Source organism: Mesocricetus auratus, unplaced genomic scaffold (genome assembly GCF_017639785.1).
Source record: "Mesocricetus auratus isolate SY011 unplaced genomic scaffold, BCM_Maur_2.0 Super-Scaffold_100009, whole genome shotgun sequence".
Classification (NCBI taxonomy): Eukaryota; Metazoa; Chordata; class Mammalia; order Rodentia; family Cricetidae; genus Mesocricetus; species Mesocricetus auratus.
Genome location: NW_024429193.1, coordinates 45,489,042 through 45,514,467, shown reverse-complemented (window position 1 = coordinate 45,514,467; position 25,426 = coordinate 45,489,042). Strand labels below are relative to the sequence as shown.

Sequence of the window (25,426 nt, the reverse complement as noted above, 5' to 3'; positions counted from 1 at the left end):
TCTTCCCCTTTCCAAAGTTCTTCCAAAACCTCTGCCCATCTATACTAATCCAACTTTAAGTTCTTCATTCCTATTCTAAAAACTAAATAAAACCCATTACAGCATCCCACAAAAAACATAGAAAATAAAGCACAATACAAAAACTTTAACAAACTTTAAAAAATACTATGGAATCCATTATATTTTAGTTAACTACTCCTGAATACATAGAATTCTCTGAAGTTGTGATTTATACCACCATGTCACTCAACTGAAGAAAACTGACCTTCCCTCTCCTAGCCTTGATAAATGGCAGCTCAGTGGCTAACCATTGCCCTAATGGTTACGTTTTCATCCATTAGAAATACAAATATAAAATATAGTAAGATGAAAGCAAAACTCACTACAAATGTGATAAACCACGCTGTAGAAGGAAGAGAGCACAAGCAAAGGCACAGGAGATAGAGACCCACTCATTCACAAACTCGGGAACCCTATGAAAACACTAAACTAGCAGTCATGATATAAACAATGAGAAGCTGCTGCAGACCCTTCAAGCTCCAAGAACGTTGCTTCGTCAGTGAATTAGTATGAGCTTTTCTCACATTGATTTAGTGAACCTTGCTTCCGTGATGTGTTCCTTCCAATATACTATTTGTTTGTTTGTTTGTTTGCTTTTTGTTTTACGAGACAGGGTTTCTCTATATTGTTTTGGAGGCTGTCGGTCCAGCCCGGCCTTGAACTCACAGAGATCTGCCTGCCTCTGCCTCCCGAGTGCTGGGATTAAAGGCGTGCACCACCACTGCCCGGCCCCATTGTATACTTTCTGCATTCTCTTCCCTGAGAATTCCTGAGCTCTGAGAGGAGAGATTTGATGAGGACATTTCTTTTAGCGCTGAACATTCCCAAGGTGTCTCACTCTCTTTGAATTATATGGCTGTGGGTCTCTATGTCTTCCCAATTCCTGCAGGAGTAAATTTATTTCATGGTGATTGACTAGGACACTAATCTATGAATATAGCAGAATATCATTAGGAGTCATTTTATCCCAACAATATTTTCTTTTTAGGCCAATATTATTTGGTACCATCCTGGGTATGTGGGCTATCTAGTTCCAGGGTTTTGGTCAACAAAGCAGTGTCAGATATGGTTTCTATTTTATGGAGTGGGCCTTAAGTAAAATGTTATTTGTTGTTTACTTTCACAGGCTTTCCGCTGTCATTGCTTTAGCATAATGTGGAGGTATACACCACTGTAGTTAAGGGTTTGTGCTTTGATTTATGTTTATATTTATCTTTTGATTGCATTCTAAGTATCTTCCTGTATGAAAGACACTGGTAAGTAGGGGTAGAGGCTCTATACCCAAGCTTGACAATTCCATGTTCAGTGAGTTGAGTAGGTGTTGTTCTCAGCAATGGGGCCTTGCTCTCTGTGGAGTGCAGCAAATATGCTTGAAGCAGCCTGATTTGTTTGGGGATTCTTGTGATGCCTCTTTTGCCAAAAACTCAAATAGATATACGCCAATATTGGTACAAGAAGCTTCATTTGGTGACAAGAGATGCCTATTAGAAGTCTACCTCACCAATTATTTGGCAAATTCATGTAGGATCACCTTCATATATGTAAATATTTTAGAAAGTTTTCAAAATATTAGGTTTCAATACTAGCTCTCAAATTACCTTACATTTAGCTGTACGTCCCTGCATTTATTCCCCAACCCCCCTCCCCTCTACTTCCCTAAATGATCTTAAATTCTAGCCCCATCCAAGTCAGTTTATCAGATATCTTCTTCATATTCACATATTTGAAACTGGAATACCATAATGCTTTTATTTCGTTATCCTATGCTGTTTAAGTGTGAGCGAGATTGGTGCCTTTGGAAGCCAAAAGAGTGTATAAGTTCACCTATAGCTGGAGTTAAAGGCATTTGGAGCCACCTAATGTTGGTTTCAGTATTTGAGTTCTTGTCCCCTGAAAAAGCAAGCTGTGTACATACTTAGCCTAATCACAGCTCTACCTCTCCAGCTCTGCATTACATCATGTTAGGAGGAAATGAAATGAGCTTTGAGCACATTAATATCCATAGCCCACTCTCCCCAATCTCATTCCTCTTCCTTCTCATTAATAAGCCTCCTTGTTCTTCCCCAGAAATATTCACTGCTACTTTCATGTTGTCAAAGCATATAGAATTTCATGTATATAAAATCTAGACCCATAAATAAGAGAAAAACCTTTATTTGTCTAGCTTAAGTAGCATTGTACTGAAAACCACACTGATTTTCATACAGACTGGAAAAATAAACATTCCAGTAATTAGTTCTTAAAGGTTCTCTTTTTCTTACATTCTTACTATTTGATGTCATTTCTTGTCTTGAGGACTGACATTCTGAATGGGGTGAAATTAAAATTCAAAAATTACAAGTGACAGGGCATATTTGTTTTTAAGTATCTACCTGCAATTTTCAGATCATATTTTGAGAACTTGCTACTTATTTTCTTAGCATACCTACTGACTACTTTCATTATTTTCTTGTTTGGTTTTGAGATAGTTAGTTGTTTTTTTCTAAATAATATATACAGTGAGAATGATGACTACCTTATATGATATCCTAGAGCCTTCATCAGTAGCTGATGGAAGCGGAAGCAGAGATCCACAGCTAACCTCTGAGTCAAACTCATGCAATCCATTTGTAGAGAGCAAAGAGTGATGAGCAAATGGGTCAAGACAATGCTGGCGAAACCCATAGAAACAGCCTACCTGAGCAAATGGGAGCTCACAGACCCCAGTCTGACATCAGGTGAACCAGCATAAGACTGAACCAGGCCCCCTGAATGTGGCTGTCAGGAGGACTATACAGTCTGTGGGGCATCTGGTAGTAGACCCAGTATTTATCCATAGTACACAAATGGACATTTGGAGCCCATTCCCCATGGAAAGATACTTGCTCAGCCTGCGGCGGTGGGTGTGTAGACCCTATCCCAAATGGCATGGCTTTGATGGTGGATGGAGAATAGAATGAGGGGTCAGGTGGGGCACATGGGAGAATGGGAGGGAGAGGGAAGTGGAATTGGTATGTAAAATAAGATTGCTTTTAATTTAAATAAATGTTTAACCAGTGCTTCATAAGACAATTGTATGAGTTTTCATGTAAATTATAAAGGAAAATGTTGAATTATAAATATCCTCTACTGTCACCACAGATCTATGTAGCAGGAAATCCTTTCTGCCTCTGGTACCCTGGAGTGTGAGGTGACAGGTTCAGTCTGTCACGGCTATCTGATATTCAGGGACAAAGACAAGTTCTAAGAATCACAAAATGGGTGGCTTGAAATGTGATAAGTCACTTTATAATGTGTCTTCCTGACTGACTGTGAATAGCTTTTTTATGTCACTTTCTGACATTGCCAAAAGTACTGTTGTTGATGACTCTAATAATTCAGTTGAAAGTGAGATTATTTTATGAGAGAATGCTACAAATACTTTGTTCAAGTATGCACAAAAATACATTCCTATGTAGCTATCTGATAGAATATTTAAATATTCTTTCAATTGTATTGCCGTATAATTTTCAAAATGAATCTGAAAATTATGTTTTTTTAATCTGTATATAAATTCATGGACGTGAGATGTAATTCACTTAAAATTACTTAATAGAATAGATTATTTTCCTTTCTAGTCTGATGTCCTTTAACCAACTACTGATTTATTGACATACACTCTAGATCACAGGTTCTCAACCTTCATAGTTTTGTGACCCTTTAATATAGTTCCTCATGTTGTGCTGACTGCCAAGCTTAAAATTATTTCATTGCTATTTCATGATTGAAATTTTTGCTACTCTTATGAATCATAATAGAAGTATCTGTGTTTCAGATAGTATTAGGTGACTCCTATTAAAGTGTTGTTTGACTACCCCAAAGTGGTCACAATCCACAGGTTGATGATTGTTGCCCTAGAAGAATATTGTAGTAGATTTAAATGTTTTGTTTTCTATTATATTTTACTAAGAAATTCATACTCCTGTGCTCTACTGGTACCATTCCTAAATCTTTCAATCTGCTTAAAATCATCCTGCCTCCCCTAGGCTCATGAACTCTTATTTAATTATTATAAATATATGGAATATACATATGTAAATAAACACATGTAACTTCCGGAGTTCTTTTAGCATCACTTGAATGTGTATTTAACTATTTGGGGTTAGATGTGTGATTTTTGTGTCTACTAAGCGTCTGAAAGTCTTCAAATAGGAGTAGGACTATATGGAATATCCCTGTTAATACTGGCATGTCAATTGGTATTTTCATAATGCTGGTTCTATAAAGGCAACTATGTTGTTGGAGTTTCATGGATTCAGCTTCCCTGCCACACTTGGGGAAAGGACACACACACACACACACACACACACACACGAATGCACACTCAACACACACATATATATGTATATACATACACACACACAAACACACACACACACACACACACATATATATATATATATATATATATATATATAAACAAAAAGCACCCTGAGACTCCAGTTTTTACATCATTTACACCTTAGTATGGGGGTTTCAATGAACATGTATTAGTAGGTGTTGACTCATCCATAGTCTGTTATTCTGACCAGTTGTGGAACTCTGTCATAGTCTCTGTTGAAGAATGAAGCCATTTTTGTAGACAGATAACTATTCTTAGCTATGATAAATAACTTAGAATGCAGTTAGAAGTTATATTGCTTCAGCATAATATCAGAAAGTTCCACTCTTAGCTGTATGACATTTCCAGCCATGGGTGCTTGGCTAGCTTTATAGTACCATGTGAATTTCTTCCCATTGAGAACAACTTACATGCAATAAAACAACAGAAGATTACCTTCAAGCAAACAGTGCCACTCCTGTACCATTTGGGGCATCTTATTGGTGTAGTCAGTGTTGTGATTTACAAACTATTCAGTGTGGTAAATATTTATAATTAGAATGAAGTTATATCACTTGGAGTGATAATGAACTCCCCAAAATTAATAGATCAGCTAATGTTCCGTTCTCTGGTATGGTGTACTAATTTACTTGTTATTCCTGTGATAATATTTTAATAAAATATTGGGGAGAAAATGTTTTATTCTACATGTCTCAATCCCAGTACATCATAGAGGGAGTTCACTGCAGTGGAAGAAGGAACCTGTAAATAGAGGCCGTGAATGGAAGCTATTGACAGTCTTCCTCTCAATGTTCTGTTCAGCTTGCTTTTGGTATATAACACAGAAATATATTCCCAGAAGTTGTATTGTCCACAAAGGCTTGAACCATCACACATTTATAGGTAATCAAGAAATGTCCATACAGACTTGACAATCTTAGAAAGGTATTTTTTCATTTAGGATTCCCTTTTCTAGGATCACCCTATTTTGTGTCAAGTTGATAAAACAACTAGTCAGCACATATGAAAACCTTCTTTGAGTTGTTGGTTAGGGAACACAAAAAGGAACGCAAAATAATCAATCTATTACCATCCTGTGATTTCTTTCTATAATTAAAAGGTAATACCCCATTTTTGAGCACATTACATGCTTTCTAAATGAGAAGACAAAGAAATGATAAGATTCAATAAAATAATGAGTCATTCAGTGCTGGAGTAGTCATTAAATCATGACACCCACTAAATGCAAAATACTGTAAAAAGATTAAAATGAGATATAGGGATCATTGTCAGGCAGAAATATTAACAAGATTCAAAGTCACACACTTCCATCTTAGAGAACAGTTAGAGGACCAAACTCTAGACTTCCACAAAGAATAGCACACAAGTAAGAGGGAGGCTTTACAGTTACACAGAAGAGAGCATGTCAGATAAGCCATGTTAGAGGTTTATTGGTACTGACATCAGTGTGAAGTTATACTTCAAATTAATATAGAATATAATATGATAATGCTTTGAAAAAGTCAATTTGAAGTGCTGTTTGTGGAAGAGAATCTAAGGATACCAAGGAAGAAAACAGAAAGATGTTAACTATTAGCATAGATCTAATAACAGAATATGAGATGGAATACAGTCATAAAGGAAAACATACCATGGATAAAAAAAGGATATGTTTCTGAGAAATTAAAAAAATGCAAGTTTCACGAATCCTGAGAAAAAAGAAAAAGGAAGCCATAATAAGACTTAATGGATGACATGAAAAATAGAGAAGCCTACCGTCTTTTTTACTTTTGAGACAGGATTTCTTATAGCCCCAGCTGTCCTATAACTCACATTGTAGACCAGGCTGGAATTGAACTCATAGAGAACCCAACATCCTTAGTGCTGGGATTAAAGGCATGCACCTCCCTCAGCACCACCACTCAGAAAAAAAAACCTTAAAGTTTTAAAATTGATAATGGGAGTAAATCATTATAACTTTTTTGGAGCTTGGAATAAGAAAATGTCATTTAGAAAACAGTTGTCCACTGGGATATTTGTTATACATCTAAAAGAAATTGTTATGTAGCTACACTATAAAGAGCTCTTTGCTTCACAAATAGGAACCTAAACTGCCTTTTCACTACTAACCAATCTAAATACAAGGGTTAAAAACAACCCAGATAGGCAGGTGGGTGTGGCACAAGCTTTGAGTACCAGAATTCTGGAGGCAGAGACAGACAGACATCTGTAGTTTCAGGCCAACCTAGTCTACAGAACGAGTTATTCCTGAACAGGATATAGAGAAACCTTATCTCAAAAAACCAAAAGAAAATAAAAAGAAAGAAAAAACTACAACAAGAAAATCAAACAAAACCTGCTACAGTTCTTTTATCATTAAACTAGTGCTTAACCTGCCTTTAGTCTAAGTCAGCATGATTACTTTGTAAAGAGCACTGTAAGAACAGTTTTAAAAACCAAGATTGCAGAGGCTGGGCTGGACTAACAGCCTCGAAAACAATACAGAGAAACCCTGTCTCGTAAAACCAAAAAAAAAAAAAAAAAGATTGCATTTCACATTTTTCTATATATAGGTTGGTATCAGGATATTTTATTGTTGTAAATATAATCTTCACTCAATTTAGCAGCATAGATTTAAAAATCAGATAGCACTATATGTAATTTGTCTTGGTATTAAAAACAAATTTTGTAAGGTCTGTAAAGTTGCATTGCCAAAGTTTCTTCTGATGTGAAAAGGAGAGTCGGATATTATTCACATACTGGGGTAGATGAAAGAACATTCAAGAAAAATATAACCTTTTACCAATATCTTGCTCTAAAGCAGGGTTAAAAATAAAACAATGAATATTCCTTTTGCAATTCATGTTTCAACATTTTTTTCAAAATTGAAAGACTAAGATTTAGAGAAGTCCAACAATAAACTGGCTTACTTTCCCATTGAATGCTTCACCTGAATTCATCATCTCATGCAGTTATTATTCTGAATATATTGCTTGTCACCAACTACAAATGGATGAAGATATATATATATATATATATGTATATATATGTGCATATACATCTTGTCCCTCTTGAAACCTAACTATGAAATATGTATAGTAGACATTGAAAGAAGTGCTAATAGAGGAATGGCAGGATGTGAAGGAAATGAAGACAGGAAAGTGTAGAAGTGGAGCTAGTTGAATTTTCTCTTGATATCTCTGTGTTGCTGATGTAAGTCATAGCATGATGTTTTGGAAGAAAATAATACTCTACCAATAATAATTATATTACACTGCTTTTCTATTCCAAAAAGACCAGGATATATATGGCTTCATAGAATGTCATTATCTCTCATCACCTTCGAACTATAAACAGTTAAATGTATACTATGAAATGACAAATGTTTGTATTCTGTGCATCAGGTAGATAGATAATTATATATATAAATATATTTACATAATTTAAAAATAGCTAGTCCCTAGACTTCATATGGAGTGAAAGAGTGAGAATAATCCACACATTGTACTTATAAGAGCAGATACTTTCCAAACACAAACTCTCAACACCTACATGTAGCTTTTTTTCAATTTAAGCCTTTATAATTTATTTTTTTCTTTTTCTTTTTTAATATTTATTTATAAGTTTAAATTTATATTAGAAACAATGTTGATTTACAACTCAGTTCCAGGTCCCTCTCCGTTTCCCACCTCTCTTCCCATGCCCTCCCCCTACCCCCCCCAATATCCCCTCATTTCCCCAGGGAGGGTGAGGCCCTCCTTGGAGGTGTCCACAGTCGGTCATTTCATCCAGGGCAGGACCCAGACCCTCCCCCAAGAGTTCAGCGTGAGAGTGAATCTCATATTGTTGGATGGGAGTCCAAAGTCCATGTGTATACTCGGGATGGATACTGATCTACTGCCCAAGGCTCAATAGATTACGTAGGCCTCCTCACTGACACCCCCATTCAGGGGGTCTTGATCAGTCCCATGCTGGATTCCCAGGCATCAGCTTGGGATTCAGGAGTTAACCCTTTTCAGGTCACTGTTTCTGGGGGTTAAACCAGCCAGTCTTAATCCCTTTGGTCATCAGTCCTGTTATTGGCTTTATTGAGTTCAGCTCAGTGCTTAGCCATGGGAGTCTGCCTCATCTTCCATCAACCACTGAATGAAAGTTCTGTTTCCCAGACTCTGGCCATGGGACTGTAGGCTGGCACTCCCCAGATCTATGTCTAAAATTCATATATGAGAGAGTATATGCCACTTTTCCCTTTTTGTGATTGAGTTACCTTACTCAGGATGGTTGCTTCTAGTGTCATGCATTTGCCTGCAAATCTCAGGATTCCATTGTTTTTTTTTTCTGCTGAATAGTACTCCATTGTGTAAATGTACCACATTTTCTCTATTCACTCTTCGGTTGAGGGGCATCTAGGTTGCTTCCAAGTTCTAGCTATTACAAATAATGCTGCTATGAACATAGTGGAACAGACATCCTTGTTGTATGAATGGGCATCTTTTGGATATATGCCTAAGAGTGGAGTTGCTGGGTCTTGTGGTAGGTTTATTCGCATTTTTCTGAGGAATCTCCACACTGATTTCCAAAGGGGCTAAACTAGTTGTAAGTCCCACCAGCAGCAGAGGAGTGTTCCCCTTTCACCACATCCTCTCCAGCATAAATTGTCATTGGTGTTTTTGATTTTAGCCATTCTGACTGGAGTGAGATGGTATCTGAGAGTTGTTTTGATTTGCATTTCCTGGATGTCTAAGGATGTTGAGCACTTTCTCAAGTGCCTCTCAGCCATTTTAAACTCCTCTATTGAAAATTCTGTATTTAGTTCTGTAGCCCACTTTTTAATTGGATCCTTTGGTGTTTTGGAGACTTGTTTCTTGAGTTCTTTGTAAATTTTGGAGATCAACCCTCTGTCAGATGTGGGATTAGTGAATATTTTTTTCCCATTCTGTGAGCTGTCTTTTTGTCTTGCTGACTGAGTCCTTTGCCTTACAGGAGCTTCTCAGTTTCAGGAGGTCCCATTTATTAATTGTTGATTTCACTGTCTGTGCTACTGGTGTTATGTTCAGGAAGCTATCTCCTGTACCAATTCATTCAAGGGTACCACCCACTTTCTCTTCTAAGAGGTTCAATGTGGCTGGATTTATGTTGAGGTCTTTGATCCACTTGGACTTAAGTTTTGTGCATGGCAATAAACATGGATCGATCCGCATTCTTCTACATGCCAGCCTCCAGTTATGCCAGCACCATTTGTTGAAGATGCTTTCTTTATTCCATTGTATATTTTTAGCTTCTCTGTCTGTCGAAAATGAGATGTTCATACATGTGTGGATTAATATCAGGTTTTTCAGTTCGATTCCATTGGTCTACCTGTCTATTTTTGTGCCAATACCAAGCTGTTTTCAGGACTATAGCTCTATAATAGAGCTTGAGGTCAGGGATGGTGATGCCTCCGGACGTTGCCTTGTTGAACAGGGTTGTTTTAGCTATCCTGGGTCTTTTGTTTTTCCATACAAAATTGATTATTGTTCTTTCAAGATCTGTGAAGAATTGTGCTGGGATTTTAATGGGGATTGCATTGAATCTGTAGATTGCTTTTGGCAGGACTGCCATTTTTACTACATTGATCCTACCTATCCAAGAGAATGGGTGATCTTTCCATTTTCTGAGGTCTTCTTTAATTTCTTTTTTTAAATATTCGAAGTTCTTGTGATACAAGTCTTTCAGCTATTTGGTTAGCGTTATCCCCAGGTATTTCATTTGGTTTGTGGCAATTGTAATGGGTGATGTTTCTCTGATTTTTTCAACCCTTTTATCATCTGTATATAGTAGGGCTACTGATTTTCTTGAGTTAATCTTGTAGCCTGCCACTTTGCTGAAGGTGTCAATCAGCTGTAAGAGTTCCCTGGTAGATTTCTTTGGGTCATTTATGTAAATGATCATATGATGTGCAAAGTTTGAACTCCTCCTTCCCAATTTGTATCCCCTTGATCCCCTTTTGTTGTCATATGGCAATGGCTAGAACTTCAATTATAAAGTTGCAAAAGTATGGAGAGAGTGAGCAGTCTTGTCTTGTCCCTGATTTTAGAGGAATCGCATTGTGTTTCTGTACATTTAGTTTGATGTTGGCTGTTGGTTTACTGTATATAGCTGTATAAGTATGCTCCTGTTATCCCAGATCTCTCCAAGACCTTCATCATGAAGGGATGTTGGATTTTGTCAAAGGCTTTTTCAGCATCTAGTGAGATGATCATGTGATTTTTGTTTTTCAGCTTGTTTATATGGTGGATTACGTTGATGGATTTTCATATGTTGAACCATCCCTGCATCCCAGGAATGAAACCTACTTGATCGTGGTGAATGATTGTTTTGATGTATTCTTGGATCCGATTTGCCAGTATTTTATTGAGTATTTTTTCATCAATGTTCATGAGGGATATTGGTCTGAAGTTCTATTTCTTAGTTGTGTCTTTGTGTGGCTTGGAGATCAAGGTCATTGAAGCCTCATAGAAAGAGTTTGGCAAAGAACCTTCTGCTTCTAATGCATGGAATACTTTAAGAAGAATTGGTATAAGCTGTTCTTTGAATTTCTGGTAGAATTCTGCACTGAGGCCATCTGGACCTGGACTTTTTTTTGGTTGGGAGATTTTGATGAGTGCTTCTATTTTCATAGGGATTATATGTCTATTTAAATTGCTTATATGTTCTTGATTTAATTTTGGCAAGTAGTAGATACCCAGGAAGTCGTCCATTTCCTTTAAATTTTCGAATTTTGTGGAGTACATGTTTTCGAAGTATGACCTGAAGATTCTCTGAATTTCCTCAGATTCCATTGTTATGTCCCCCTTTTCATTTCAGATTTTGTTAATTTGCATGTTCACTCTCTGCTGTTTGGTAAGTTTGGACAAAGTTTTGTCTATCTTGTTGATTTTCTCACAGAACCAACTCTTTGTTGCATTTATTCTTTGCATTGTTTTCCTAGTTTCTACTTTATTTATTTCAGCCCTGAATTTGATTATTTCCTGGCGTCTACTCCTCCTTGGGGAGTTTGCTTCTTTGAGTTCTAGAGCTTTCAGGTGTGCTGATAATTCTCTAGTATAACTATTCTCCAGTTTCTTCAGGTGGCCACTTAGTGCTATGAACCTCCCCTATAGCACTGCTTTCACAGTGTCCCATAGGTTTGGGTATGTTGTGTCTTCATTCACATTGAATTCTAGGAAGACTTTAATTTATTTTTTTTATTTCTGCTTTGACCCAGGAATGGTGCTGTTGTGTATTATTCAATTTCCATGAGTTTGTAGGTTGTCTGCAATTTGTCTTGTTGTTGAATTCTAATTTTAAAGCACAGTGATCTGATAAGATCAATGGAGTTATTCCAATTTTTTTGAAGCACTGAGGTTGGATATGTTGCCAAGCATGCGGTCGAGTTTTGAGAATGTTCCATGTGATGGTGAGAAGAAGGTATATTCTTTTTATATGAATGAAGTATTATATAGATGTCTGTTAATCCCAGTTGTGTCATTACTTCTATTAGACATTTTGCTTCTTTGGTGAGTTTCTGTCCAGTTTTCCTGTCTAGTGGTGAGAGTGGTGTGTTGAAATCTCCCACTATAAGTGTGTGGGGCTTTATATGTGATTTAAGTTCTAGTAATTTTCTTTTACCAATGTGGATACCTTTGTATTTGGGGCATAGACGTTCAGGATAGACACTTCATCTTGGTGGATTTTGCCTGTGATGAGTATGTAATGACCTCCTTCATCTCTTTTGATTGATTTTATTTTAAAGTCTAATTTGTTAGATATTGGGATTGCTACCCCTGCTTGTTTCTTGGGTCCATTTCATTGGAAAATTTTTCTCAACCTCTAACTCTCAGGTAATGTCTGTCTTTGAGGGACAGGTGTGTTTCTTGTATGCAGCAGAAGGATGTGTTCTGTCTTCAAATCCATTCTGCTAGCCTGTGTCTTTTTATGGGTGAGTTAAGGCCATTAATGTTGAGGCATATTAATGACCATTGATTGCTCATTCTTCTTTGATTTGGAATGGTTGTTGTTGGTGGAATTATGTGTGGAATTTCACCCCCTTTGTTCTTTTGGCTGTTGGTAGAGAGGGATTCTGTAATGCCTATGTTTTTCTGGTTCTAGTTAACTTCCTTGGATTGGATTTTTCCTTCTAAAACTTTCTGTAGGGCTGGGTTAGTGGATACATATTGCTTGAATCTAGTTTTGTCATGGAGTATCTTGTTTTCTCCCTCTATAGTGATTGAGAGCTTTGCCGGGTATAGTAGTCTGGGCTGGCATCCATGATCTCTTAGTGTTGGTAGAATATCTATCCAGGACCTTCTGGCTTTCAGAGTTTCCATGGAGAAGTCAGCTGTAATTCTGATAAGTTTGCCTTTATATGTTACTTGGCCTTTTTCCTTAGCTGTTCTTAATATTCTTTCCTTCTTCTGTTTATTTGGGGTCTTTATTATTATGTAGTAAGGGGACTTTTTTGTGATTCCCTCTATTTGGAGCATTTAAGATTTAAATTTTTGTATTTCTCCTGAAATATTCCACCTTTAATATTGAAAGCCCCTCTTTCTCTTTCCTACTCTCAGTATCTCCTCTTTAGAGATAGCTTCTGCATGATAATTGTATCTTGCAATTCATCTAGCATAGTCTAATTGCAGCGTTTTTGTCATAACTTGCTTATTGGTTTCTATTCTAAATCTCTGAATATATAAAACACTAACTTACCTGATGAGAATTTTGGCTTCTCTTTCTAACAAAATCACCATACTTAGCTCATACTTAACTAAGGCATTTATGAAACATCTCAATAATGTAGAAGGTACACAAATAGTCACTAAAAGAATGCAGAAAATGAAGTAAAATAAAATTTATTTGTTAAACTATTTTATTCTTGAGACAACTCTATTCACTGGTGGTTATAAAAAGCCAACAAACAATTTTTAACATATACACTAGTGTATCCACTTGCTTTCCCATCATCAAAGTCCTTAAGTCTATATATAATTATTCCTTATCTATTTCAAATTCCTCTGATAAATTTCTTCCAGTCAAGTGGAGAATGTAGTATTGGTTTTCCCCATAAATGTTGTACACCTTTGTAATAAAGTCTCAGCAATGTAAAATCATAGGAAATAGAAATCATAATTCCTATCAGAAAACAGAAATGAGAAATTCATATATTTACATTTTACTTTTGCAATGTTCAGAAGAACAGCATTCATTTTGTAGAGTTACAAAATTGGTCCATTTCTGAACTCTTTTTAAACACTAATGTACAGAATTTTCTATAATTCTAGAAATAGAAAAAAATGAAATTATAGAAAGGACAGTGCTTTACTGAACTTAAAAATATGAATTATAAGTAAGATTTACATCTACAGTGAATACTTAGTAGGATTTCAGTGCTATGACTGGTTTTGTGCTTTGGGGAAAATACAAAGATTTCAGTATCATGAATTCTAAATTATACTACATCATGCATGGATTTCTCTGTGTGTACGTTATCCAAGCACAGATAAAATCACTTAATTATGCCAATTAATGGGACAAGTTGAAGGAAATATTGAAGCAGATGTTATGACTATGCAAACAGTTAAAAAATACTGTTGGAAATCTAAATAGGAAAAGAGAATGGCCAAAGACTTTACATTGTGATATCATTTGTAGAAAGACCCATAGAAACTATCAATGAATTCTACTTTGACAGTGGTACTTAGTAGTAGGTAAATAAGTAAGTTGATTGATCAGCTAATTTGATGATGCCTATTTGGAAGAGGAGAAATGTAGGCAGGGAAACAACTAACATGGCAAGAGAGGAAATAAAATTTAAATTGCTTAGGGTCTCTAGTCTCTGCGATGCCTTTGCTTTCACTAGAATGTATTAAAAACAAAGAAACAAACATAAAAATAATCTACAAATTTTGAGTGAAGGACTAGCATTCTTTCATCCAGGCTTCTCTCTGTATCTCTAGTTTCCAACTGGAAGAAGTGTAGCAACAAGGAGACAACTAAATGTTTTAAACTGCAAATTAGTGTCATCTATCATTGACCTGTAATTTTTGAGAAGTGAAAAAAGAAAGCATCCTTATTACCTTGTACACTTAAGTAGCGAGTATCACTGCTTTTAGACAGTAGAGAGTATTTATTAAAAATAACTGGGAAGAAAACTCCATGCTGCCACTTTAATCATTACCCCATCTTTAAACACATATAACTCCAAATGTGCTCATCTTAATGGTGGAGAAAATGCACACTTTTCACCATTGTGTTCACAACGTGTTTAAGGAAACAATGATTTCAGGTATCAAAACCATCTTCTTTTATGGCTTTGTGCATTAAGTATTATCATTAGCACACATATTGCATCAAAAAATTAATGTACATTATGGTATTCTACAGTTAAACATAAAAGGATCTTCGCCTGCTTTGGAAATATATTATAAAATTTACATTTGAATTAATGGAATTTATTCACAGTCATTATGAAGAACTAAATTTCAGGAGCCATTGGATTTATTAAAATATATTTGTAGCTCTACTATCCCATTTTGCCATTGTTCGATTCCTTAATTGGGAGGGCTTAAAATTTATCTAATCATGACATTGTTAGCAATTCAATTCAAAAGAGATATAATTTTGTAAGAGTATGTAGTAAATATATATGACTTACACACAAAATATTATTCTGATGCTTTTCTAAAGTATTACTGTCAATTCTGATTCATTTAACCACATTCAGTTTCAATGTACAATCAATGCAACTGAAGAACCAGACACACTGAATGAAATCATGGCTAAAAGAAAATTATGAGCAGCTATTGCCATGTAAGGCTGGGTGAAGTAACTATTTCCCCCCACTTGTAAAGAGCAGAAAATAACTGACTTTGGGATGAAGAAAATTCATATCCAAGGTTCAATGGGTTTCATAAGAACACATTTTTTCTTCTAATTTGTTGTTTAATATATGTTTAAAATGTTTTTCTTAAGCATCCAATATTGCTTCACATTGCCTCACCCAGAATTATTTTTCTTAGCATAAGCCCAGAACTGTAGCTTGAGTAGATTAGGGTCTCCCTGGGGCAGAGGACTCTAAAGAAAATGAAGTTCGTGGAAAAACTGATCATTGGCAAACGTCGTCCATCATAAATCTACTAAGAAAAGAGGGTACTTCCTTTAATGAAGAGAGGAAAATAAATTTTTGTGGAAAATTCCCAGGTTTGAAGGAGGACCAATCAGTGTTCAGATCCTCTTAGGTCTCCTATTAAAGTCTGAATCTGGATGAGGCTTCCTAGTGAAGTGTAATCTTGATCCTCAGATAATGTTTTCTTGGTAATATGGAATTTTCATTCTCCTACTTCCTTGAGAATTGAAGATCTTTTACCAAATTAACTTGGGTAGTAACCAATGTTGACAAAATAATCAAATGCTGAAGGAATTATTTTTGTTGAAATAATTTTGTCAGCATTGGGAATTTTCATAGAAGTAGTCTAAGAATAAACCTTGCAGCACATTTCTTATGATTATAAATCACTGTGATTATTAATATACATTGGTGAAAATCACTACTTAATATTTTAAAGCATTTTATAAATTCTCCTATGTACTGACGGCCATTTTAATACTAATCTATAAATGTGCTTGATGACAAAAAATTCCGAACTACGTGTTTCCTTTAAGTTACTGTCTTCCATATTGTCTATAGTTTCCCACATATGATTTATGCATTTAGAGCATTTATTTAGAGAGGTTTCCCCAAACCAAATACTATACATTTACCAAAAGACATTATATTAGGGTGCCAGCTTTTGAGTATGTGTCCTTTGTGTATGTTTTCTTTATATGTAGACAAACTACTCTTTCTTCTCTTAACATATTTCCACTTTCTTTTTTTCACTACATAAAATACTTCCCCTAAGATAGTCCTATGTTGTGTTATTTTCAGTCACCAATAACTCAATGCAATCTTATGTCAGAAATGTTTAATTTATATATATAATTAAAATAGACCTTGGGAACACGTTATGGTACTCTATTTAATTTTCTTGCAAAGAGTTGTGTCATCTTAACAAAAAAATAGAGCTTTTTTCCATAAAAGTGTTTGGATGATTCTAGAACCATATTCATTCTATAACTGTAAGTGTTTTGGGGAAAGAAATGTTCCTAACTTTGTTACAGAAAATCTGTTGTCACTGTGAGGTCACCAAAATTTATTTCACACAAAATCTGTGATCACTGTGAAATCACCTGACTTTTAGAGAGTAGTGAATGAAGAAATGGATATGGAAAACTATGCAAGATATACAAGCAACATTTTTTTGGGGGTTGAGAATAATTGTTTTCTTTTTTTCTTACAATTCGTTTTTTTTTATTTTCCAGTTTAAATTTTGATAAGAAACAAGATTGCTTCACAATTCAGTTCCAGGTCCCTCTCCCTTTCCCTCCCCTCCTCCCGTGCCCTCTCCCTAACCCCCCCGTTATCCCCTCATTCCCCAGGGAGGGTGAGGCCCTCCATGGGGGTGTCCATAGTCTGTCATTTCATATAGGGCAGGGCCTAGACCCTTCCCCAAGAGTTCAGGGTGAGAGTGCACCTCACATTGTTCTATGGGACAGTTTTAAAACTCTTAATTTCTTGAAGCTGTTATCTTGATTTTAAATAATTTGTAAGACAATGTTCATCATTCAGTAAAATTCTAGCAGCAATAACTTTGTATACAATAAATATTAACTAAATGTGATTTTTACATTATGCTATTGTAAATATTGATCTTTTATAATAATATTAATTTGTTATTATTTTTATTTGGAAACCTAGGAGATACTACGATCTGAATATGGTATCATCTCAATATTTACATCTTAGGTCTGTGGTTTTCAACTTTCCTAATTCTGTGACCTTATAACAGAGTTCCTCATTTGGGGGTTATTCCCAACCATCAAGTGTTCATTGCTATTCCATAAAAGGAGTTTTAATGCTATTGTGAATCATTATCGGGGCTGCATATTTGAAATCTATTCCATCCTGCCATGATTTCAGAAAGCTCCTATATTTATTGTCATTAAGATATTATCTTAATGACTACAGGATGCCCTATTCTTGGTAGTGCATGGTTCCTATCTAAATAACAATAACAATAGACCTAGGCCCAGGCAAGTTTACACTCGCCCTGAAGGCTAGGTGATAGTAAAGCTATGAAATGCCTAAAGGCCAAGTGGTACTGCAGCTACAGCTACAGTATCAGTTGGTACTCTACTGGAGTGTCTTTAGGATTAAGGGAAGTAATTAATTTTGCCCTTTATACATGATAATAGAAGACTTCTGCCATTGTCCCCCACCTTTGTTTGGTTACTTAAGATGATGTATGAATGAACTGGCAGCATTCAGTATTAAGTGTATCTGCCCTGCTGACACTCTCCTATGTCTCCTTTCCTTAATGTCTATGGTTAGCCTTTCCCTCATCCACACTCCCCCACTCAGAAATGGACTGGGGTTGTTTTGCTGATCCCAACTGCAGTTTTACAACCACATATGGCTCCTGAATGTAGGACTAATACAGACAGACCATAACAATTGATAAGACATATCTGGGTTTTATGATGATCTTAGGCAAACTCTGTGAAAGGGTCATTTGATCTCCAAATGGATCATTAATTGCAGCTTGAAAACTGCTATCTTAGGTTCTAATGTCTTAGGTGATTGATTATGAGATAGGGAAGATTTTGCCTCCTGGCCGATTTGTGGAGCTAATTTACTCATATGGATGGAGACCTGGAGGTTGAATTAGTACTTGTATAAGGGAACCTACTTCTAATAAGATTAGAGATAAGAATAGCAGTATGTGGAGACAGAGGCACACATCATCTTGTCAGTGCCTCATCCTTAGATATTGTGTTATTGTTGTTGCCTCAAGAACTATAAGATCAAATGCTCAGGTAGTATGAACTCACAAAATAAGGAGACCACAGGCAAGTTAGCATTTAGGATTGTTTTTGCTTTTTATTATTTTGGTAATTGAATTAATTTTAATGCATAAAATGAAATTTTATATATTACTGGGTAATAAATAATGTTTAAGTGTATGCATGAACATTATGCATAAAGATATGTAAATAAAGTTAAACAAATACATCTTAATTCATATTTGTTATTAATTTATGGTATAAAGTTTTACAATGCTTTCTAATGTTTCAGTTATCTAGGACACTATTATAGATTTTAGCGAATACAACTTCATGAGCTAATGAACCTACTCATTACATTTTATATATATATATAATTATGTATGTATATATGAATATATGTATATATGATCCCATTCACTATAGTTTTCTTTCATCCTAAATGTACATGACCAAAATTTCTCATAATAATATATAGCAGTTATGATTGACACTATCCTAAGCCAATGTGTTTAACTAACAACATATGCATGAGCATAAGTTTTACATCACTCAGTCATAGGGGATTGTGCTTTGTTCTTTATCACACACTTATGATCCTATAAGGAAAATATTGAAAATCATTTTCTTGAGTTGGAATAAAATATAGAAGAATGAGAACAATTATTTATATAATTATGTGCCATGAGGTGCCTTAGCAATTAAAAGCACTTGCTGCCATTTTAGACGCATCTATTGAGAATTCTGTGTTTAGATCTGTACCCCACTTTTAAATTGAATTATTGGTAATTTGGAGACTAGCTTCTTGAGTTCTTAGTAAATTTTGGAGATCAGTCCTCTGTCAGACAAGGAACTGATTAATATCTTTTCACGTTCTGTGGGTTGCTGTATTGTCTTGTTGACTGTGTCCTTTGCCTTACAGAAGCTTTTCAATTTCAGGAGGTCCCATTTATTGTTAATCTCAGTGTCTTTGCTACTGGTTTTATGTTCAGGAAGCAGTCTCCTGTACCAATTTTTCAAGGGTACTTCCCACTTTCTCTTCTAAAAGATTTATGTTGGATTTATGTTGAAGTCTTTGATCCATTTGGACTGAGGTTTTGTGCATGTCTTCAGTCTTCTACATGCCAGCATCCAGTTATGGAAGCACAATTTGATGAAAATGCTTCCTTTTTTCCATTGTATAGTGTTAGGTTCTTTGTCAAAGATTAGGTGTTCATAGGTGTGTTGGTTAATATCAGTGTCTTCAAAAAAATTCCATTGGTGTACCTGTCTATTTTTGTTCCAATCGCAAGTTGTTTTAATTACTACAGTTCTATAGTAAAGTTTGAAGTCAGGGATGATATTGCCTGCTGAAGTTCCTTTATTGTAGGGTTGTTTTGTCTTTCTTTGGTCTTTTGTTTTTACAAATAAAGGTCTTTGAAGAATTGTGCTGGAATTTTGATAGGGATTGCATTGAATCTGTAGATTGCTTTTGGTAAGCTTGTCATTTTTACTATGTTGATCCTACCTATCCAAGAGCATGGGAGATCTTTCCATTTTCTGATGTCTTTTTTAATTTCTTTTATTAATCACTCAATGTTCTTGTCATGTAGGTCTTTCCCCTGATTGTTTTGAGTTACCCCAAGATATATTATGTTATTTGTGGCTATTTTAATGTGTGTTTTTTTTAGTTAGTCTTATATCGTGCCATTTTGCTGAATGTTTATCAGCTGTATGAGTTCCTGGTAGAATTTTTCAGGCCAGTTACATAAACTATCATATCATCTGCAAATACTGAAGGTTTGACTTCTTCCTTTCCAATTTGTATCACCTTGATCTCATTCTGTTGTCTTTTTGCTCTAGGAAGAACTTCATGCACAATATTGAAGTGATATCAAGAGAGTGGACAGGGCGGCAGCAGCAGCAGAGCCTCCTGTGAGTCAGCCTGCAGCCTGGTCAGACTCAGAGAAGTCAGGCAGGGATTCTGAGTGGATATTTGGTAGCAATAAAAATAAGAAGAAAGGAAAAGCCAGAAAAATAGAGAAGGAAGGAACCATGAAGAAACGAGCCAACAAACTGGCTCCTCAGGCAGTTCAGACAAAGACAGTTTAGCTGACAGCTCAGCTCCTGAGGATGGGGAAGTGTCAGATTCTGACAGCAATAATTCAGATTCAGATTCCTTGTCAGAATATGAAGAGTTCCATGATGGCTCTGGATAGGATCTTATTGGAGATGAGGAAGACAGGGACTGACTAGAGCTGATGACAGAGAAGGAGAGGGATCAGAAGCTCTTCAACCACATAGAAAAGAGGGAAGTGTTGAAGAGAAGGTTTGAAATTAAGTAAAAAAAACAGCCAAAAAGAAAGAAAAGATAGAAAAAAAGAAAAGCAGGAGGAAGAGCAAGAAAAGAAAACGCTGACTCAGTTTCAGGAATCTCAGGTAACTTCCCACAATAAAGAGAATTGTTCCAAGTGGGATGAGAAACCAGATAAGAAATCTCAAGCCATGGAGGAGCTAAAAGCTGAGAGAAACGGAAAAACAGAACCACTGAATTCCTCGCCAAAAAACAGCTATTGAAATCAAGTGAGGTCTATCTGATGATGATGAGGAAGAAGATGATGACAAGTCCATTGAGAAATCAGACAGTTCATCCAGAATGTCATTATCTGAAGAAGAAGGAAAGTAGATTTCCCTCCAAAATCACAGCCAGTCTCATTACCCGAGTAACTGAGTCGTGTTCGATTGTCAAGGCATAAGCTAGAACGTTGGTGTCACATGCCCTTCTTTGCTAAAACTGTCACAGGCTGTTTTGTGAGGATTGGCTTTGGAAACCACAAGAGCAAGCCAGTGCACTGGGTGGCTGAGATCACAGGTGTCGTGGAAACTGCCAAAGTTTACCAGCTGGGTGGTACCATAACCCACAAAGGGCTGCAACTACATCACCTCAATGACCATCGAGTGTTCTGCCTAGAGTTTGTGTCAAACCAAGGATTCACAGAAAGTGAATTCATAAAGTGGAAAGAAGCGATGTTTCCTGCTGACATGCAGTTTCCCACTCTAGATGAAATCGTTAAAAATGAATTATCTATTAAAGACGCTCTCAATTATAAATTCAGTGATCAGGACATTGAGGAGATTGTAAAAGAGGAGACGTTCAGAAAAGCTCCACCAACGATGCTATGAAGAAAACTCAGCTGCTAAAGGAAAAGGCCATGGCTGAGGACCTGGAAGACAGGACAAAGCCAAACAAATCCAAGACCAGATTAACGAGCTGGAAGAGAGGGCAGAAGCCCTGGACCGCCGGCGGCCTAAGAACATATCTGCTGTCAGCTACATCAACCAGCGGAATCAGGGGTGGAACATTGCGGAGTCTGAGAAAGAAGGCTCTGGTGGCTAAGTCACAACATGAAAAATCAGCAGGTGGATCCCTTTACTAGTCAGCAGTGCAAACCCACCATCGTGTCCAGTTCCAGAGACCCAGCTGTTCAGGCTGCCATTTTGGCCCAGCTAAATGTTAAGCACGGTTCTGGAGTATTACCAGATGCTCCAAAGGAAATTAGCAAGGGTCAGGGAAAAGACAAAGATTTGAATTCTAAGTCAGCCAGTGACCTTTCAGAAGACTTGTTCAAGGTCCATGAATTTGATGTGAAGATTGGCTTACAGGTTCTAAACTCAGAGTCCAAAGCTTTCGCCATCACGTCCATGGCCCCACCAGCCAAGGACAGAGCTCCAAGGAGATATTTCAACTTAGAAGACTACAAAAAACGACGGGGTCTTATTTGAGCATTCCCAGCCTGCTGCTTGCAACCCTGCATGCCCCGTCAGGGTCTGACTTTCCTCTTTTCGTCTGATTGGCCCTATTTGGGCTAGAGCAGCCATGGAACTGGGAAGAGACTCTAAACTGCCAGTCACTGTAATATAAACCATTTGCTGTGTAGACCTCCCTTGTTTGCACCATCTTCTACCAATCTCGAGGTCCCAACCAAGGTGGATCTCTTCCATGTCTTTAGATTTTGGTTTTAACTAGCACGTTTGGCCACTCTGCACACTCAGTATTACCGTGGAGCTGGCGTTCTTGGAAGAGTCCCTGGGGGCAACAGTGGCAGCACTTCAAGTAGTCCTCTTCTGGCTGCCTTGGGCCCGTCCATTGAACATGGCACCTAACCCTTGCAGAGATAGTGGGTACTCCGCGTCTGCTGTCCTTATTCCTCTCTTCATCTCTCCCTTCTTCCTGTGTCCATGGAAGAGGGATTTTCAAAAACAGTTTAGTTTTCAAAAAGTGTACATTTATGGGGAGAGAGGGGGTCTAATTTGAAAGAGAGAGAGAGAGAATGTGTGTGCGTATGTGTATCTGTGGATATTTTTTATCATTTTTTAAAACGCAGTACTCTGTATCAGTCTGTCATGGGTCTATAGCGGTTTCAGATTTTTTTTTGAGCTGTACTTGAGCATCTGAAACTGAAAGAAAGAAACTGATTGAATGTGATTCTTCTTACTAAAAAGTCTGACTGCTGTAGCTGTGTAACTTCCTCCCCTCTTCCCCAGCACTGCTCTACCCCACAGGAAATGCCCATCTAGCCCCTTTGCCCCACAGACTGTCCTGTCAGGTGGTCAGGAAGCTCATGGCAGGTCCCAGGGAGGGTAGCCAAAAAGCCTTGCTCATTACATAGGCACAGCCTGTAGCTTCTTGACTGAACATAGTGTATTTCGTCCCTGCCCAGTGTACCTACCTGTCTTTTCTTAGTTGACTCTGTTTAATGTTTGGCAAGAATAACATTTTTTTGTTTTTTAAAGAAATGATTCAACATGAATGGGGATAGCAAACAAAAAGACATAGGTAAGTGTGGTAAACATTTGTGTATATATTGTGCAGCTAGGTGAAGCCAGGAAAGAGGTGTGTATGTTGTTATGAAATCTATGAAAAGAGTTAAGCCGACTGCTTGATAATCATTCTCAGGTGTAAAGCTCCAACTGTAAATAAAAGTGGCATTAAACAAATCTTTTCAGAACAAAGTACAGCTGATGCTTCCCTCCAAGCACTAGGCTAAAGAAACAGCGAGAGCTGCTGATCTTCACACAGTGAGGACCTGAGCTTTCTCTGTACTCAACTCCTGTAGAAGGAAGAGATGATGGGAAATAATGGAATTAATTAGCATTTTTAAATTAAGAAGAAAATAAAATGTTTTCTTAGAAAATGCTCCAATGATTTTTGGTTGTGAGCCAAAATAATCATTCTTATAAGGATTTTAGACATGGATCAGGGGAGTGGAATCCTAAAATCCCACTTCCAGAGAGTTTGTTCCCAGGAAGAACCCTTAGAGAGATATGCATGTTACCACAGATAAAGTGGAATGAAACAAGATCTACTGAGCAGATTGGGAGCATAGGGGGGAGGAGAGAGGGAGCCAGGAAAAAGAGAGGGGGAGAAGAATAGGGGAGCAGAGGACATGGGAGAGCAGGAAGGTTGAGTTAGGGGAGGAATAGAGGAGAGCAGGATGAGAGATGCTAAAGTAGAGGGAGTCATTCTAGGTTTGAGAGGAGATGTGGCACCAGTGAGATTTCCAGAGATCTACAAGGATGACACCAACTGGAAAACTAAGCAATAGTGGAGAGGCTACCTTAAATTTCCCTCCCTGATAATGGATTTAATGACTATCTTATATACCATCCTAGAACCTCCATCCAGTGACAGACAGAAGCAGAGGCAGACACTTACAGATAACCACTGAACTATACTCCTAGGAATCCAGTGACAGAGAGGGAAGAGTGATGAGTAAATGGGTCAAGACTGGGCTGGTGAAACCCAGAGAAACAGCTGACCTGAACAAGGGGGAGATCTTGGACCCCAGACTGACGGCTGAGAGGCCAACATGGGACTGACCCAGACCCCCTGAATGTGAGTATCAGTGAGGAGACCTAGGCTATCTATGAGGCTTTGGGTAGTAGATCCTGACACACAAATGGACTTTGGGTGCCCATCTCACAATAAGGGATGCTCTCTCTATCTGGACACTTGGGGGAGTGTCTGGGCCCTCCCAGGAATAGAATGACAGACTCTAGAGATCCCCCATAGAGGGCCTTCCCCTCCCTTGGGAATGGAGTAGGGATGGGTGAGGGGCTTGGGTGGGGAGCAGGCATGGAGGGGAGGGAGAGGGAGCTTGGACTGACTTGGGAAGCAAGCTTGTTTCTAATTTAAATATATAACAAAAAGTGTTTTACAGAGAAGAAAATTCTTCAATAAAAAAGTAGAGATAAGGTTTCCTTCTTTATGAACAACCAGTAGAATCAAGCCTTCCATTTCTAATTTGTAATTATTATGCAAGATCCATTTGAACTTACTTGACCTGTGATATCACTTTCAAACATATAAACAGAGATGCTGAAAAAGACATTTGACTTTAAATTAGAAAATAGAAGAGAATACTTAAATACTTTAATGTTCACAGTGGAAGGATGCTATTGTTAAAATAATAAATTGAAAACAAAAATAATTACCTCTATTTAAGTATGGGTTTTGAAAATATGTCATTTTTAAGGCAGTAATTATTTCTAATTATAAGCAAATTACTTTAGTGAGATTTCAATGCGTTAACCTCTCACTAAACTGTCCTACTCATGTTACTTTTGCAAACATATTTTAAATAATAATATAAAGACATGATACTGTAAAAGGTCTAAGTACTACAGAATAACTAGCAGTGAGAAAAAAATATGTTTTACTCACACAAGGTTTGAAGTGTGGACTATCATCCAAGGTTGCATTTTAACTTCACTGAAACATCATACCACAAACATGCTTAAATTCACATACCCAAATGGCAACACATCTAAAAATGTATGTCTAAATGAGAGTGTATCTACAAATGTATGCAAAACACAAACGTAAGCATTATATAATTCAAACACACTATGTCCAACCAACATGCAATTTTGTTTAAACATATCAGATGGCCAGACTTTTTTAAAAATTATTTCTGACAAGTTATTTGTATTTTATTAATTTTTGTTTTATGTTTACCTTCATCATCCACAAATAATAAGATTATGTCTTGCACATTTAGATTCACATAAATGGGGGTATTATTCATTAAATTACACTGAGAAATTAAGCCTTTTTCCTTCTCATTGATTTTCAAGGGAAACTTTACCAAA

The 25,426-nt window shown here is 36.9% G+C and overlaps 1 pseudogene; it reads left to right on the top strand.

The window, feature by feature from the left end:
• The first annotated feature begins 17,481 nt into the window (after positions 1 to 17,481).
• On the top strand, positions 17,482 to 22,057 carry LOC101842132 (annotated as a pseudogene).
• Positions 22,058 to 25,426: the final 3,369 nt, after the last annotated feature.